The sequence below is a fragment of the Crocodylus siamensis genome, chromosome 7, assembly GCF_052110815.1.
Source record: "Crocodylus siamensis isolate JL-2025a chromosome 7, ASM5211081v1, whole genome shotgun sequence".
Lineage (NCBI taxonomy): Eukaryota > Metazoa > Chordata > Crocodylia > Crocodylidae > Crocodylus > Crocodylus siamensis.
The window spans coordinates 19,561,761-19,578,924 of NC_143401.1; the positions used below are offsets into that span (position 1 = coordinate 19,561,761).

Here is a 17,164-nt window from a genome sequence, read left to right on the forward strand (position 1 = left end):
CCCAAAGGATGGCAAAAATCAGACACATGACCAGCCACAAGTCCAGTGAGGGAAGCAACTAAAGAACCACCCCATAAAAGAACAGCCTCCAGTAGCACATCCTCTCCTCTCTCCTTAATATTTATCGTGCCTTTACTTTCCTCAATTTTCTTTAGAGCATGAAATAGAAGGAGCAACACAGTTTCTCTGTAGCTGGCAGGCATCTCCCTGGCTCCTTTTATAAATAATGTTCATCATTCCAGGCACACACAGGTCAATGCCTGCAATGGAAGAACTTTAGCAAAGCACCCTGGCTTTGAAAAGCAAAGCAAACAAATACTAAAGCTTCAAAAGAAGGAGGAACAGAGTAAAACAAACTGTAGGGGAGTAGCATCATGCCATCATTCTGGGGAGAGAGTGCTGATTAATGGAGTATGACTGAAAAAGGTTCCGATTTCCCTAAGAGCTGCTGAAATCCAAATGAATGTTTTTCTTCTTTCAGTAAGAGAAGCAAAGATCAGGAAATAGACCTTTTAGGGAAACCCAGTGAGCAGCATACAAGTACTTACTTCCTTTTCAGTTTATAGAATTTGATACCACAGTGAGCACCATTGTAACCTCAGAAACAATTTTCTTATACCAAATGAAATGATTCCAAATTCTAGAAATTCACACTGAAACATGGTTGCACACGTTTCTAACTTGCTCTAGGAGTCCATAGTATGTAATGTAAAACTAAATTATATTCATTTCCCCTTCTCTCTCATAACTCAAAAAATTAATGAAAAAAAACTAAGCCAACTATATAATCTACAAGAAAATACACACTGTGCATTTATCTTTTTAAATTAAGGAAGAAATTTCAAACAAGTGAATCAATTTACATGGAAAACTAAAAGCCTGTTTTATTTTGTTTTAAGTGTAAATATTTACAACAGAAGATACCAAAGACATTAAACAATTTCATCATTGTTCAATACCAACAGTGCTCTCATTCTGTATTTTACACTGCTAACAATGACACATATTTAGGAATTTTTTCTGCTACATCACTTATTTTCCATCACAATAGGATAATATTTGTTAAAGCTACTTATTAAACAACAGGAGCATAAGCAGCATTTGAACAACTGTTCTAATACTAACAAGCTTAATGTTTCCCTAAAGCTGGGGTAAGAAGAATATGCTACTGACTGAATGATTTTATAACCTACTTTTGAGGAACAGATCACCTCCTGATATTTTGTAACCTAATATTTTGCAACCTCCTCTCCAGCCAAATAGGAAAATTCCAAAACCATGTGCATGAAGTAAATAATTTCAAAGTCTTTAAGATTAAATAAATCATGTGTTTAAATCCCAAGTACCTTTCTACACATTCAGATTACAGGCAGGTTTATATTTATTTTTTGTTTTTGTAAGTGTAAAGAAATCCTACAATTTTGGCACCATAATGGTGAATATTTGAATGCATTTGAGGAATTACCTACACATTATGATCTTTAAACTTGCAGAAGAAAGTGGCTGGAAAAGTCTAGACCAAGTTTGTTCAAAGGCTCCAAAATACAACAGAGAGGACCAGGCATCCTAAGTTCTACTCCTGACCCTTTCACAACCTCAAGTGCACAATTCTGGACAAGTCATTCTTTGTGCATCAGTTTTCACATTTTACCTACCAACCATTTGGAAGAAATCTAAAATTCTTATATTGTCCCTGAAGTCAATTCTTTCCTAATTTAAGTACAGGAGAATACTGCAATGGATTATGCACATAAATTCACAGAAGTTTAGGGCTAGTGAGAGTATAGTAAGTGGGGAACAAATGTGTGTTAATCGCCGAATACTAGAGCATTGTTTGTTTGCTTTTCTGTTCAACAGTGTTAGAGTCCTCACCTTTTTCCTGGGGCCTTGCACCCATCTATTTTTCAGAAGCCCCCTTCTAGTCAGTAAATGTGGCGTGGAGAACTCTTCAATGTGAATATTTTATAAAATTGTCCCCTGTATAGAATCTATTGGAGGACCATCTTAAATTCATCCCCCACCCCCACTCCTACAGCAGGAAAGCAACAGAAGGAAGGCAGGTGGTAGAGAGAAAGCAACAGCTGACCCCTGCCCCTTGCCCTCCCTGCTGCCTGTGCCCCACAATGCCTCCCTGTAACATCTAACCAGTGGTCTCCAACCTTTTTATGGTGAAGATCACTTTTTGGCACACCAGGATCTACCATGCCTCCCCCCATCCCCTGCCCCGCTCCCCGAACAAGCAGCCTGGGCTCTGACCCCACTCACCCAGCCCAGCCCACCCACATGCGTCCTGCTGGAGGCTCTGACAGACTGAGATCAACTGTTAGAGGCTCCGCAACCGACCAGTTGACCGAGACAGACTGGTTGATGACCACTGACATAACCCCTGATGCCTAGGCCCCTTGCTCCCCGACTCCCCCTCCAGGGCTGGCACCCCCTACCACCTTGACCACTGTGCTTGCCCCCTCCATGCCTTCACCCTTGCAACCACCCTCCAGTGCCTGACAACCTGTGGCTGCCCTCCCTCGTCTGCCCTCCTACAGTGCCTGTAGTCCCCCCAACACCTCCCCCCGCCCTGCTCTAAATCTGCTCCTTGTGCCTGGGGCCCCTGCTGCCTGCTTTTCTCTGCAATGCTGGCACCCCCTACTGCCACCCACCCCGTGTCTGTGCCCCTGGCACCTGCTCCCCTCCCCATGGTGCTCTGGCCCCATTCCTGACCAAGGCATGGGCTACATGGCAGCTCTGGCTCTTGCCCAGCCATGCAACAGCATTGGCTGTATCAGCAGCTCTGGCATCCATGTTATATTACTTCCTTAAGTAATATCCCTGTATAATTGCTGTAGTCGCCACAGGGAACCCATGTGATTGTTGAAGTATCTCTTGACAATCTCAAGAAGATGTGGCTCATAATACGAGGGTTTAAAATCCCCTATGCCACGCTATTATTGATGAACAAAAGCTGCGAAGTCCTCAGCAACAGCCCAGGTTCTACGTATGCCATGAACAAAGTGTTTTCCCCTAAAGCTCTAAGAATTAGGTGGTCCCAACTAACTGCAGCCTTATGTGAGGCTTATTTATTAAGACTGAAAAAACCCTGAACATTTTCTTCCTATTTCCAGTGTCCCTGGCATATCTGGATTATCCAATTGCTCAGAGAGCAGACTAACAGCTCGATTTTTCCTCAGCCCTGTTCCACAAGTGAATGCTGACACCAACACATACTGGCAGTGGGAGAGAAGCAGCTCATTAATGAAAGGGAATGTTTGAGCTATTCTTTCAAGTGAGTGTGTGGAAACACTTATGTCAGTCTCACTCTCCCTTGACTCCCTACAACTGTGCTTCTGTGCCACTATAAAATAAGGAACTGACATGACTAAGCCTCACAGACAAAGCATGCCTCACTGAAGACTACCATGGGCCTATTCAGCTCCTCTGCACCCAAAATAGCTACTGACTGCAACAATGAACTACTACACGGCCACATATACATTTTAGTTAATGCCTTTGCACTTTTGCAAGAAAGGTCAGTGGTTTACAAGGATTCTCTCTCACCCTTTTTAGTTTCATTTTCAGCGTCACTGCAGCAACCTGCACTTGACAGCAAGCGAAGTTCATGCCTGTTGATACCTCTTCAGATTCCAGTCCTCAGTTTTGGAACGTAGTAGAATTTGCCACAAACTGGTCCTCAGAAAACCTGGTGGCCCAGCTAACAGACTACGCCTCTCTACAGAGAGATCTGAGGTTTCCCTACGCAGTGGCACAACTAAGTGATGCCATCCACATATGCAAACTCCTCCCCCCCCCAAAAAAAAAACAACCAAACAAACCCCAACCCACCAAACACATATCAAACACATCAGGGCTTTAGAATTACTACATAACAGTTAGTTCCCACACATGCAGGATTTCTCATCCTTAGGGTCCAATTCCATCAATACTACAACTTTTTCTTATGCTATCAAAATCAAGAGCACTCCTTTTCCATTTAACCCAAGTACCACAGTTTTTAAGAGAGTTGCACCATAAGGTAAAGGCCTTTACAAAGTTGAACAAACTTCGGCAGTCACCCAAGGTAACTTCATGGCTTGATGACTTCACCAAGACATCCACCTCTAGCTACAAGCTACTATAGGTTGGCAGGAGTAGGCCCATTAAAGAGCAATATTTTGACAGAGATGACAAAGTTTAGAAAAAAACATCATGATAAAAGCACTGTAGTGGAATGGGTTCCTGGACAGTTTCATTCATTCACAGGGAATCTTTCTAGACAGGGAGCACTTCGAAGAGAGCCAGGGGTCATGACCACACTGCTGATAATAATTCAGATAAGATATTTTGAGCACTGGTACCTTCAGAGATGGTTCCTTTACCTGATCCCTTAGTCTTAACAGATGCAGTTGCTTTAAAATTCACCTAGATAGGAAAAAACACCACCACAAAACAAAAAAAACACAACCCCAGCAAACCAAGCCATGGACTAAATAAAGATCCAAGATAGTAAGGTGATCACAGTATTAAGAAATCTGACTATTTATGAGGTTAAAAGCTGAAAAAAGGAATATACTCATTTCTGACTTGCCTTCAAAGTCAAGATGATTTCTTAAATAGTAGAGATCTAATCATTTTAAAGGCAAAATTCTGTCAGTGGAGAGAATGTTCACTGCAAAAGGTCAGAAGCATTTAAGCCCTTCAGATCTGCCAGAAGTTTCAGACCAGTCACATTCAGGCTCCCAACAGGGAAAAAAAACTTCCTGGGATCTAACCCTAAAGTGTCCAAGCAACATAATTCGATAAGGAAGCCAATAATACTAGGCATGTTCATTTTTCCAGTGGAAGAATCTATTAAACATTTATACTGACACAAGTATTTTTATTGTGCACAATGTTATCTGGATTGGGCAGACAGTGCAATGTGGATATAGGGCAAAATGGGTGCTAATGTTTGATTTTAAACTGTACTTCAACAATGTAAATGCTGATGTTACAGGATCAAGAGAAGGATTCCAAGCCAAACAACTGAATTTCTTTGAGCTTACCCTCACAGCTAGCACATTTCACCCCAGAGACAGCTCCATCTGTGATGGGTGCCCCAGGGCAGTGTTTCTCAATCCCTGGTATGCATACCCCTGGGGGTATGCAAGACATGGGCAGGGGGTATGCGGGTGCTGCCTTCTGGTCAGAAGTTCCAGCTACCACCCCTCCTGCCATGTCTGGTGCTCTAGGCCTTTCACTCCCCAGGGTAAGTGTGCTGGAGGATAGGAAGGGAAGCCCCAGGCAGGCTGCTTTGCCCTGGGCTGCAGTGGAAAAAGTGGGACTCAGCTCATGGCAGCAAAATCAGAAGTGCCCTGGTGGGCCTTCTGGTTTCACTTTTGCCACATCGATCTAAGATGCCAAAGGTTGAGAGCCACTACCCCAGGGTACAGCTTGTATAGCACTGTTAAATTAGTACAGTATTTTAGGATGAAGAAAGTTCAAACCACTTAGCTCCACCTGCAACTGAAAAGTGACCAGAAAGCATGCAGAAAAATAATTTTCTCCATCCATCAGGGTTAGTCAGCATCAGCGCTGACAGATGTGGAGAAACAACCCCTCCAAAAAAAGAACACTTTACCAAAAGAGGAAATGCGTTAGTTTGACCCAGCTCCACAGCACCTATAGATCAGGCGCTTCAGCAGAGCTTTTTGGCACTTTTATCTAAAGTCGATTCAATCAGCTATTAGCTAAAAGCACCAAAAAGTCCTGTTGAAACACCTGATTTTTACAGACGCTGGGCAAGCCGGGTCAAACTAATGCGTTTCCTCTTCTGGGCATTCACTGCGCTTGGCACAAGGGTGCACCATGCTGGAAGTAAAGCACTGTTTTCAGGTTTTGGGCTGGTGGGGTGGGCTGTGTCTTCTTTTTCACATATAAGCAGTCTAATTGGACCTTTAAGGAAAGCTTAAAATCAAATTTCTGCTTTAGGAGGTGGCATTCTTCTCTTTGCATCATAACTGAACCAATGCCCAGAATGGTACTAGGGCACGACTCGGCGGTGAATATCAAGGGCTACAGGCTATACATGAGGGACAGGACAGGGAGGAAAGGCAGGAGTGTGGCGCTCTACATTAAGGAGAAATACACATCCTCACCAGCTAGCACATCCTCACCAGCTAGCACAGAATCAGAGGAGGGGCACACTGAAGTGCTCTGGGTTAGAACACAAGCCAGTCGAGGGGAAAGAGATTTAACGGTGGGGGTCTACTACAGACTTCCCAACCAAGGGGAAGAGCTAGACCAGGAATTAAGTCAGCTCACGGAGGTAGTTAGGTTGAAGGACGCGGTCATCACGAGTGACCTGAACGTTCCAGACATCTGCTGGGAAGAGCAGTCAGCCAGGTCTGACCGTTCAGTAAGTTCCTAGCCCAAATGCAGGACCTCCATCTAACCCAGGAGGTGCACAGCCCCACCAGGGGAGAGGCCTTGTTGGACCTGGTGCTGGCCACGGGTGATGACCTGGTGAGGGGGCTGCGGGTGCTCGACCACCTGGGCAACAGCGATCATCGCCTGCTGGAATTCACCATCCAGCGCAAGGTGGCAAATGCCTACAGCAAGGCAGCAGCCCTAGATTTCAGGAGGGAAGACTTCAATGAGCTAAGGAGAATAGTCGGGGAAGCACTGAGGTCCCAGAGGGGAGGGGAGCCAGGTGTCCAAGAAGAGTGGTCGCTCCTTAAGGAGACGATCCTCCAAGCCCAAAGGAAGGTAATCCCAACATGGATCAAGTGAACAGGAGGACGCAAAAGCCCCCATGGCTCACCAGAAGCACCGGGGAATGTCTTCTAGCTAAAAGGGAGGCAGACACCCAGTGGAAGGAAGGGGCCATCACCAGGGATGACTATACTGCAGTTGCTCGGGGATGCCGGGGGGCAGTCAGGAAAGCCAAGGCAGAGATGGAAATGGGACTAGCTTCCCAGATCAAGGACAACAGGAAGTCCTTTTTTTTAAATACACAGGGGGCAAAAAGAAGGTTCCGGGTAATGTGGGACCCCTGCAGGACACGTTAGGAAATTTGGTCGTCACACCAGACAACAAAGCTGACATAGTTAACAACTTCTTTGCCTCCATTCTCCTGAGCAGGGCCCGGATCAGCCCCCCCACTGGGTCCCCCTCAGGCCCCAGGGGAGGTGCACCTAGGCCAAGGGTCAGTGAGGATCTAGTCAGGGAACTTCTGGAGGGACTGGATGTATTCAAATCAGCTGGTCCGGACCATCTCCACCCCAGAGTGCTGAGGGAATTGGCTGAGGTCATTGTGGGACCCCTGGCACAGCTTTATGAGCGCTCGTGGTGCTCTGGTGTGGTGCCAGAGGACTGGAAGAGGGCCAACGTGGTTCCCATCTTCAAAAAAGGGAGGAAGGAGGACCCAGGGAACTATAGGCCAGTAGTCTTCCCTCGATCCTGGACAAGCTTTTTGAGAGAATTATCCTGGTACATGTCCATGGGGGGGGCCAGCAGGGGATATTATGCTTAGGGGCAACCAACACGGGTTCATTCGAGGCAGGTCCTGTCAGACAAACCTGGTGGCCTTCTACGACCAGGTCACCAAATCCTTAAATGCAGAGGTAGCAGTGGACATAGTCTTTCTGGACTTTTGGAAGGCCTTCGTCACTGTCTCTCATCCCGTTTTCATTAAGAAACTGGGGGACTGTGGTGTCGACACCCACACAGTCAAATGGGTCGCCAACTGGCTGGAGGGCCGCACCCAGACAGCAGTGGTGGATGGGTCATTTTCGACCTGGAGGGACAGTGGGGTCCTCCAGGGCTCGGTCCTCAGGCCTGCACTATTCAATATCTTCATCAGTGACTTGGATGAGGGGGTAAAAAGCACCCTGTTCAAATTTGCTGATGACACTAAGATGTGGGGGGATGTGGGCATGCTAGAAGGAAGGAATAGGCTACAATCAGACCTAGACAGATTACAGGTGTGGGTGGATGAGAACAGGATGGATTTCAACACTGACAAGTGCAAGGTGCTGTACCTGGGGAGGAAGAACCAGCAGCATAGCTACAGGCTGGGGAACTCCCTTCTCGTCAGTGCAGAGGCAGAAAAGGATCTTGGAGTCATCATTGATGCCAAGATGAACATGGGCCGGCAGTGTGGGGGTGCAGTCAGGAAGGCCAACCATACCCTGTCATGCATCCACAGATGCATCTCAAGCAGGTCCAAGGAGGTGATCCTCCCCCTTTATGCGGCACTGGTCAGGCCTCAGCTGCAGTACCGTGCCCAGTTCTGGGTGCCGCACTTCAAAAGGGATGTGGACAACATGGAGAGGGTCCAGAGGAGGGCCACTCGCATGATCAGGGGGCAGCAGGGCAGGCCCTACAAGGAGAGGCTAAGGGACCTGAGCCTGTTCAGCCTCCACAAGAGAAGGCTGAGGGGGGGTCTAGTGGCCTGTTACAAACTAGTCGGGGGGGACCAGCAGGCATTGGGGGAGTCCCTGTTCCCCCGAGCACTACCAGGAGTGACCAGGAATAATGGTCACAAGCTGGCAGAGAGTAGATTCAGGCTAGATATCAGGAGGTGCTACTTCACGGTCAGGGTGGCTAGGATCTGGAACCAACTTCCAGGCGAAGTGGTGCTGGGTGTCTTTAAGACAAGGCTTGACAATCACCTTGCTGGGGTCATTTGACCCCAGTACTCTTTCCTGCCATGGCAGGGGGTTAGACTTGATGATCTGCTCAGGTCCCTTCCAACCCTACTAACTATGAAACTATCCTTCTAGATGTGGTATGGTAGTGGGAGAAGAGAAAGATTTTAGCTGAGAATTGTTGATTTCTTGTAAGACCTTGTAAGATAGTGGTAAGTAAACAAATCTCTGCAATGCATATTCCCCCACATTTCCTACAAGATCTTGCTGAATATTCACAATGCAGCAATTTCAACAGTTTCCTATACATACCACTACAGGTGGTGATAACAACAGGAAAAAGCACTTCATGAAAAATTGGGCCCAATTCTAGAAAGTGCCATACACTTCCAATAAAAAAAGATTATTTGCATCTGTTCTTACAGCACCAATTTTGTATCTGGAGGTTCCAGAGACATCCAGTTCTGCTGAGCTTATGACAAGATCAGAGCTTGATGTGGTACATCTGTCCACATGCTTTAAATTAATATGCTTATAATTGGAGATCAGAGGCAGAAATAGAAGGCAGGTTAATTTTAGTATTCTGCTGGTTGAGCACTAGCAGCAGACAGTTATAAGTTACCCACGGGTCTTCTGTACGCCGTGCTGTAGACACTCAAAGTTCAAAGGACCTCCAGAATCTGTGCTTCAAAGTACAAGCCAATATCACACACATCTATCATCTTCCTTGTGGGGAGTGCAGGAGAGGAAAGTGCAAGCAGTTACCATTCAGATAAGGGAAGAATTCACAAGATCCCTGAGTTCATCTCTATCAAAGCTCAGAAAGAGTAGAGAGAAAGGATTATTGTTAAAGTCTGCTCGGACAAAGAAAATATTAAGTACAGAGCAACAGGGACTGCACATAGCGGTGATGAAGATGGTTACAAGCCTTGAAAATGAATCAGCATCCCTTACATCTATCAGACTGAAATAGTACCTCTTATAGGAGGCAATTTGGAAAGCCTGGTGAGAAGACATTGCTCCACCTTATTGCCCTCTGACAGGTAGATGACAAGCAATAGTACGCAGGTGTGACTTCATTTGCCAACTAGTTTTTGACATGTTCTGGTCTAGTGAGTAAAAACAAAAAGGAACACGAATGTAGTTACCTGCTTGATCACACAGCATCCCAGGGACCTTCAACTAGCAGTGACCGAGGGTGTTCAGCACTTCGTAAGATCTGGCTTTTGTTCCTCCACTTTCAAGTGGCAGACAAAGTTCTTTAGGTGAATCTGATATCTTTTATTAGACCAATTCAAATAGTTGGTAACATTCTTCTTTCCACTTTCAAGTGAGCTTTTCTAACGATTATGCAAGAGGTTTCACACAACTGCAGTCCATTTCTACTCATCCCCTCCCCAACTGTTAGAAGAAATACTTTCAGGCCCTCCAAACCAATGACTCATTCATTTTATTAATTATTAATCTAATCTTTTTTGCGTCACTCATACTTTAGTATGATTACAGTGAACATACAGTCAAACATAGTGAACAGCATGGGAAATGGACAGGAAAACCTAGACAGAGGATCTCGTGTTATCGTGATGCTTAACTGCATCACCTTCATCTTAATTCTGTTTTTTGTGAGGACTTTCCTATGTTTTTAGGAAGGAAGGAAGATGGGATAAATGATAAAAAGGCATTTCCCAACTCTGTGACTTCTAACCTCTTGTAATCTGTAAAAAAGCCCAGCCATACAGAACTCCATTCTTGAAAGATTTGGGTTAACAATATTAAAATATGCTTTCTCTCATACCTCTAAGCATACAGAAGGAAGAATCTCTCTTCTAAATGCCTGTGAGCTGCAGAGGTCAGAGCTCTTTCCCTACTCACCTGCTAAAGCAAGCAGCAATCTGTATGGCTGCCTCATTCCCTTAAAAGGAGACAGGGCCAGAGGGGTGCAGTGCTGCAGCAGTAAGCAGAGGAAGAGGGGAAGCGGAGGAGAAGAAGCATAGGGATGGGGGGCAGGGATTCTTACCTGCTCTGGAAACTTGAAAAAGTCCCCAAAGGCTCCCACAGGGAAATCTGCCTGCACTGGGGTGGGGAAGGCTGGGAGCAGCAGATTCAGCCACCCTGCAGCACAGGTTGCTGTTCCCATACCTCACTTTGGCAGTTCCTGGCTCTATCCCTGCAAGGTTATATCTTTAGTTTGTTTTGATATTCACAAGCTGCCTGTAAAATGACCACATTTATTTTGAGAGATTTTTAACAAAGGGATTGTGACCAATATTCAGTATTTAAAATCAACTATTTGAGCTATTATGATTGAACACACACGCGGCATGGAACTCTTGATTCTACGAAGCACGGGCACCCAGGCAGGAGGTGCAAGCATTCAGGAAAATGCAAATTCCACATTTCCTTTCCTCAAATGTTCTGCAATACTCGTTTTAAAATCCCCATTCCAGAACATTTTCCCTATATTTGGCAGACTAGTAGAAAAGTTGAAATAGTCTGTTTTCCTCAAAGTTGTTTGGTGGTAAGTAGGGTATAGGCAGATTTCCTTCTGGTTATGGTGTTTCATAGTTCAGAGGAGAAAAAAGTTTTGTTCAAGGTAATTTGCATCATCATCACCACCACCGAGCTCAGAGACACCTTACCACATAAGAAATTTCTGCCCAGAAGAGCATTCCATCTTTTTATTCCTCTGTGAAATATGAAACACCATAACCAGAAGGAAATATGGCTACATCCTGCTTACCACTGAACAACTTTGTATAAAAACAATTCCAGCTTGTCTCTCAGCCTAATCTGCATACAAAATGAACTGTTCCAAACAGATTTTACCACACCTTAAACTCTCCTATGAAATGTTAACTTTCATTTCTACCCAGGAGAACTTTTACAATCTATTCTCCTTTGCCTGAAAAAAGGGTGCTTGTACCCGAAAGCTTGCAATTAAAGAATTTTTTTGCAAAAATCTAGTTGGACTAAATATGGACACTGCAATTATGACACATTATCTGCCTAACATCCGACTCCCCAGGTAACCTCTCTACTTTTTACCAGCTATATCTATTCGCTCCCTCCCCCCACCATTGGCTACAGCTATATTCATTCCCCTTCCCCCACCTGTCTGTCACCCATTGACTACCTCAGTTCACATTTTCACTTCCTTGCATACATACTGGCCTCTGGTTGCTTTACTATTCCATCCAGGAAGAGCACAAACTAACTGCAGATGCTTCCTCAGCCTGACAAAAGGTATCTGTACCTGAAAGCTTGTAAAGAAGAATTTTTCCAATGATTTGAGTTGGTCTAATAAAAAAAATTGGATTTACCCAAAGAACGTCACCTGCCTATGCCCTTAGACTTAGACCAACATGGCTACAACCTACATTCCAGAAAGATGGGGATTATCACACTCCCTACCTCACAAGGTACTCTGATGATAAAATACAATAAAGGTACTCAACAGCTTTGTGCAGCTTTGTACCTAAAGTTTGAGTCAGCAACAGAAAGTAGGTGAATCCTAACAAGCCAGCAAAAGGAAGGGAGAAAACAGATTATACACAGCCCTAATAAGTACTGATGCAGAGAGGAGGTAGAAGCCCATGGAGATGCACCAGGGATTAGTTTGATTCAATATGTACCAAGTTCTATGAAATCCACAGCCCTTCAGTAATTTCTTGCATCTTCAATTTAAATGAGAAGTAATAGCTGCAATTAATTTATTTTATCTGGAGTTCATAGATGAGCATTTTTATTCCATTTTTAACAAGACTTTCAACTTCAAAAGTCTGTCAGAAAGATCGGTAGTTACCTCTCACCTTGTGATGAATAATGCAAAACAGCCCTGTCACTGTCATCATCAGATCACTGTAACAAAATAAACTTCTCATAGAAAAGGAACAGCTAAGAAACAATTATAAAATGCTTTCATGCCTGAAAGCAACCGGATATTTCAACGCGACAGAACACTAATACAGTTAGCAGGTGGGAAGGTGGTTTATTGGTTTCAGTTTAGTTTAGTTATGCTGGGAGCAAGTTATTTTTCCCCACTCCATTTCAATCACACATGCTGCTTTTTTAATAGCTCTTAGCATCCAGTTGACCTCAACTTTCAGAGCTAAACACCTGTGTTTATTACTTGAGTCAAATAAATCCTCTCATATAACAGATCACTATGCATTTTTAACATCCTTGATATTCAAAATATTGCCCTGCATACATCTTCAGTAAATGCTATTCATCTTCATATAGTATCTCTTCCAATTTGGTTGCCACAAGGATAGCAGCCACATTTAACAAACAACATAGTGGATACAAAGCTACAGAGAAACAAATGATATTTACCAGACAGGCTTCCAAACTAAACTATATAACAAATCAAGCAGCTGGTAGATTTCCAAAAGACACAGAGCTCCCAACAAGAGACTTGTGCTTACACATGCTTTTTCAGTCTGTTTTCATCTCAGATACATCACTCACTGTATAACTTCTTTTTTTTTTTGCTGTACAGATGCTTATTAAAAGACCTTTCCTGTCCCACAAAGAGAAAACAAAGATATTATAGGCCTTCCCTCTCCATCTACCCAGCACTTGCTATCCCAAATAGCCAAATAAAGGTGGAAAAAGAAGAAAACAAATTGAGGAAAGTCACCACAGGGATGTTACACCATTGTGAATAGACAAAATGGTGAACCACAACTACAAATGGAAAGTGTAGACATTTATGAGACTCGCCTACTATCAGATCCACACTACAGAAATGACGCAGAAAATGTGTACTGAAAGGCCATCTTTTTCTTTCGTTTACTTGTCTTCAGGTAAGAGTGCTAGAATATAGCAATACACCTACATCTTTCCATTCACTTGACTCTTGTGATAGTGGATTTCATAGTCACAAGGACTGTAATAAAGGAGAGGATAGCTTAATGGCAATTCACCCTTAGTAAATGCACTGTGCTTTTAAACTAGAAATAGAAGGATTGGGGAGATTACTCCTGTCCTGGGTGACCCAAAATGCCAGTAGCAGCAGACACAAAAATAAACCTCTTAGAAATCCCCTCAGTTCCAGTTGGCTGGTTTCTATTTGAAGGGGGCTCATGCACTGACTTTCATTAAACAGAGTACCCTCTTACTAAAATAAAAGCTGATAGTTGTAAGTTTAACAAGAAAAAGACCATTAGTATTATTCTTATTGCTGCCAATACACCCGTTTGAATGGTCTCTCCTGCCCTCCTTTATACTGAGGACTACGGACCGGACACATACTTGGGAGTCCAAATTACTCAAGTATTCGCACACTGCTAATGGTATAATTCAAATTCCCTTAAATAGCTGAAACTATTTAAAAGTCAACTTATTATTACTTGACCAAACTGACAGGTGCATCCAAGTACCTGTTCCAATCCTCCAGACTAAATTCTATCCTCAGCAATATCCATCCCATCATCTCCCATAGACATAACCAGATCCAGGTGACAAAACTTAGTAAACAGTTCAGCTAACAAGAATATAATCCATCTCCCTTTACCACAGCTATGGTGGCTTCACGAAGCTGATAGCAACAGCATCCATAACAGTTTTTGTTCTTTAAAGCCAGAAAATTTGACCTAGAATACACAAAGTAACTTTGTTGATTAAGAGGCATTTTACAGTCATTCTAGAGCTGCACTACTGCACAGTAGAGGAACTGAAATATTTCTAAAAATAAAGTGAGGGGTAGGGGCAAACATCATATGCTATTGGAGTAGAGGAGTCAAACACACTAATGATACCCTGCATTAATGGTCTTTATTCAACTAAAATTCTACTTTCTTTCCTTTTCCTGTCTTTTGCAGCTACATTTTTTGATCAAAAGGAAATGGCAGATGCTAAATCCGGACAAAACTGAGGGGACACTACTGTCACAAGGAAAGCATCTGGTGGAAGTTGACATCTCTTATAATGAGGGTATAGGTGCGTCTTTTCCAACATGGTACATAAACTTGGGCCTTACTAGATTCTGAAGACTAGCATAGTAGCAGTGGCCTTACAGTATCTTTCAGCTGCCTAACAAGTGAGATTCCAGAATGCAGATGCAGATCCTGACATTACTACTCACAATCCAGGTCACATTCAGGCTGGATTGCTCTTCTTGGTATTGTCCTTGAAGGCCAAACAGGAACTTCTGGGCAAGGCAAAGGCTGATGACCACCTCAGAAATAGGTATAAGCTTCCCCAAACAGATACCACCCAGATGCCAGACATACTCCAGGGTCTCTCTCCTGGCTATAGCAAGTGCACTGAAAGGCTAAGCTGGGATTTTTAAAAGATGCCTAAAGGAATAATGTAACCAATTTTTACTAAATCCAAATGCAGGACCCAATTTCCTGAGGTCTTAGAAATCTCACCCCTTGTTACTATCATGCTTTGTGACCTGCCTACTGGAGAGAAACCTACTCCCGTATGTTCTGGAACGGCAGCAAGGCTCTAATGATATTAATGCTGGTGATTCTTGGGACGAAGGATTCCAGGATGTTTTCAGTCTAGTTCCCTAACCTATGACATCATGTTAGATCTCTAGTGAACCCCCAGTGTGCTGCAAAACTTGCCAGTTCATGTAGGCCTTAAACAATACCAGTTTTAGAAGGGAGTAGTATTTTGCTTATACCATTAGTCTGATACAGTTTGAATCTGATGACATTCCAAGCATCACAAAGTTCAGCTCCCCTCAGCTCCTCCCCAGGATTTGATAATGAGGAGAAATGTTAACAGCAGACAATTGTTTGGAGAAGATATTTGAGTTTTCAAATTGCCTGGATCAATGATGGGGATGTACATTACACTTTACTGCAATTTCAAGCATGTATCTTTAAAGTATGTCAAATATGCACAGTGCCTAAGAATGAGCCCCTTATTCAGTGTTTTCTTTATTAATCTAAACAAGCAAGAGTTGCCTAATCTTTCACATGACTGTTTTAAATGTATGTGGGGCAGCTAGAACTGCTGGCAATGTATATCTCTCTCTTTCATGCACAAGCATACACACGAGCACACTCCCTTTGAACTACCTAGCTTAGACACTGCATGCCATCCAGCTGCCACAGCTACCTGGCAAACAGAATATCCCTCTCTAGTGTCTACACAAGCTTCATTCACACCTCTGACTGCAGAAGACATACCTTAAGGCTGGGGATGTGTTGTTTTTTAATGGGAGCTAGGTGCAAATCTGGGGGCAGACTTTAAAACAGCAAAACCTACTCTTTGATCTATTTGTATTTACTGTGGATTTTCTCCCTAATACTATTCCATGTAATTAGCCAGTAAGAAACAAAAAAAGGTTAAGCAGTAAAGGCAAGGAAGATGGTAACTTAAGAGCAAGTAACCACTTACATCAGACACTCCAATATGCAAAGACACTGTACAAGCCTAACCAAATACTCCAGTAGGTTCACGGTATAGATAACATGTTTTTTAAAACACAGCACTGTCCAAAGTGTTATTCAATAAATTTGTATTGACTTGCTCAAGCTGGAGTGAGCAGTCTACTCCAGACTCCTTATGTGACCTCACCACAAAAACTACTACAGTATTGCAAAGGTTAGTTGAAAGCTGTCTAAATGGCAGCCCACAGGCCACATGCAGCTTGTGATGGATTAAAATGCAGCCTCTGGCCACCACAGGCTTGCAGAGAAATGTATGTGTGCATGGGAGGGGAGCAGCACATGGTGGAGCAGTGAGGAGGGACCTCTGCAGGGCAGTAGCAGGGGCATCAGTGGTGTCCAAGTGTGTGGCTAGTGCTAGTGGGACCTGCAAGCCATTCAGCCCCCCACCACTTACAAGTTGGACAGCCCTGGGTATGATATTGTCTTTCTAAAGTTGCTATGTTCTTGAAGGGACATCACCCTTGCTAACAACGAAGCAGTTATATGCTTTGCTGTATGGATTTCTGACACAACGTCAACAAGCATCACTGCACAGCCCTGCAAGGACCGATTAGAGCTTGCAGTCTTGAGCTGAAATCTGGAATTCCACAATGGAAAATGCCTTCTTATCCATCTCCTGCATGTAGTCAAAGCTACTGACTTGCACTACCTGAAAAACCAGTTTCCAGTTTGCTGAGCTCTCCACCCAAATCAAACCTTTTTTTTTTTTTTAATTTTCATCAAACTGGAAGCTCCTCAACCCTGCAGTTACTCAGTGAAACTAAGCTTGCCCTCCACTGATAACAGCAGAGCCAAATTGGCAATAAATACATAAATACAATTTTACTGAGTATCTGCAGGGATCTCCCATAGTGCCTCCTCTCAAGCACACACACCTATTCAGTCAGACCTGGAATCAGAGGCCAGCAGAGGCCAGTATCCTAGCCCCAGGGCAGGCCTAGGCCAGGGTTTGGGAGGATTTGGTAAGAATGTATGGAACAGGAGATGTTTCTAACAAAACATTTAAGCTCAGCAAAACAGCATTTTTTTGGATGAAATTGTTTCATCTAATGGTTTCCCAACAAGTTCTGCTACTGACCTCCTCACTTGCTCTTGGCAGTGGTTCAGACCCTATTCCAGTTGCAGAAGTTA

General features: G+C 43.8%; 1 protein-coding gene across 1 annotated transcript in view; it reads right to left on the minus strand.

The window, feature by feature from the left end:
* The window catches only part of LOC149859560 (uncharacterized), a 197,853-nt gene that overhangs the window by 179,814 nt on the left and 875 nt on the right, over nucleotides 1-17,164 (minus strand).